Here is a 2062-nt window from a genome sequence, read left to right on the forward strand (position 1 = left end):
TACTTTAAACTTAATTCAGCTCACTGAGCATTTAATTAGGGACAAGCTTTAGATTATTAGAGCCCATCACATTGAAAAGGCTAAAAGTTAAGCCCATGATATTAAAGTTAGTCTAAACTATTTGTGAGCCGAGCATATGTGGTCATGATCATCAACTCTATTTGTACTGATTTTTCTTTTCCGTCACCTGCAAATGCACCCAATTTCAACAAACCATCAGAGTTTCCTCCTTCAATTTGCGTATCGAAGAAACAATCTGAGCTAATCTAGCCTATCCGACCTTAACTCTTGCTTGGGTAAATAATAAATCCAAATCCAATTGGACATCAAGGGCATTTGGTCTAGTGGTATGATTCTCGCTTAGGGTGCGAGAGGTCCCGAGTTCAATTCTCGGAATGCCCCCTATCCCAATTTGCTTTTTAGCGGTACCTTTGTTGTCGCGTTGTCGGACCGGACCAACCACGGGCTTTTTCATTTTCCCGATAGTTTCATTCAGCCCAACTTTCTAGTGGACCGAAGGGCTTTTCTTTCTTTCGAGGTCAATTTCCAAGAAATTAGGCTAGGGATTTGATTATTTAAACGCAAAATCATTACTTGGGTCACTTTGAACAATCGTAACCCAAAGAGCTTCTCGAAGCATGAGGGCGGGAGTTTCCGAACACGAAGGAGCCCATTCCACACCGATCCTCTATTCCTACATTCGCAGTGCGGCAACTAAGCTTATCTCCATCTTTCGATGTCCCTCTTTCTTAATCGTTATGTTCAAGAATGCGATTGAGTGTGAACTCTTTTAGTTAGGATAATCGAGTCGTAAAATTTGAAGCAGGACTTAATTGTTGTCTCTCTCGAAAGTTGAAACTAAATGCATTGTTGTGGACATGATTTGATTGGAAATTCATGTACACATTAGTATCTCAAAGCTCGAAATTAAAAAAAGTTAAAAGTCTATCCACAGACCAACCCTCAGAATGTTTAGAGTGCAAAGAGCGTAATGCTCAAAGTCAAACTAGCCGACTAAATTGCTTATATCATTAGTTAGAGAGAAAATGGAAGAACATTTTGGTAGCTTTTCCATCAAATGAACCAAACATTTCTCATTTTATTTTCCATATCAAAATGACTGCAATGTCGTTGTTGACACAGACATCTTGTTGCTTCCGAACCAAGAAAAGTTACACGCTTGATGAGAAAAGTTACATGCTTGACGAAGTGCTGATGTGCCATCCCAGTCAATGCACATCCGATTCCTGGACCACCAATGCGTACTCATAAAAGAGAGAGCGAGATACTGGCAAAGTCAAGAAAGAAAGACCTACGCAAAAGATGGATCATGCATCATCTCTCGTACCATATAGGCTATGGCACGGTCATCACATCATCTCTCGTGAACATTTTGGTAGCTTTTCCATCAAATGAACCAAACATTTCTCATTTTATTTTCCATATCAAAATGACTGCAATGTCCTTGTTGACACAGACATCTTGTTGCTTCCGAACCAAGAAAAGTTGCACGCTTGATGAGAAAAGTTACATGCTTGACGAAGTGCTAATGTGCCATCCCAGTCAATGCACATCCGATTCCTGGACCACCAATGCGTATTCATAAAAGAGAGAGCGAGATACTGGCAAAGTCAAGAAAGAAAGACCTACGCAAAAGATGGATCATGCATCATCTCTCGTACCATATAGGCTATGGCACGGTCATCACGTCGCGTAATAACTCGGGCGAAGCTACGTGAACATATTCTCGGCCACGAGTTCTTGAAAGCTTTGACTCTTTGGGGATGTGGATCGAGTTACTGATCGATCTTCCTTTTCTCACGAGACAGTCCATATACGAAATCATTAAAATGGGCTTCTTTGGAAATGGAACGTACATCGATCGGTTGTCAGAGATGGTCCGGTTGGTGTCCTTTAGGTGGAATAGGTGGAAAAGTTACCCCCACTTCGCTTTATCTTCGGTTATTTTCAGTATAGTTTTCACACCCGCCATCGTGGGAATGCTTTATAACCTCGCGACCACCTTCTGTCAACGTGAGGCGATCCTCTAGAGGGTCGACAG

The 2062-nt window shown here is 41.6% G+C and overlaps 1 non-coding gene across 1 annotated transcript; it reads left to right on the forward strand.

Annotated features, from left to right (window-relative positions):
- Positions 1–330: 330 nt before the first annotated feature.
- Positions 331–402, forward strand: TRNAP-AGG. Its single transcript has one exon. It is a non-coding gene; the product is annotated as a tRNA-Pro (tRNA).
- Positions 403–2062: the final 1660 nt, after the last annotated feature.

This window comes from Eucalyptus grandis, chromosome 2, assembly GCF_016545825.1.
Source record: "Eucalyptus grandis isolate ANBG69807.140 chromosome 2, ASM1654582v1, whole genome shotgun sequence".
Taxonomy (NCBI): domain Eukaryota; kingdom Viridiplantae; phylum Streptophyta; class Magnoliopsida; order Myrtales; family Myrtaceae; genus Eucalyptus; species Eucalyptus grandis.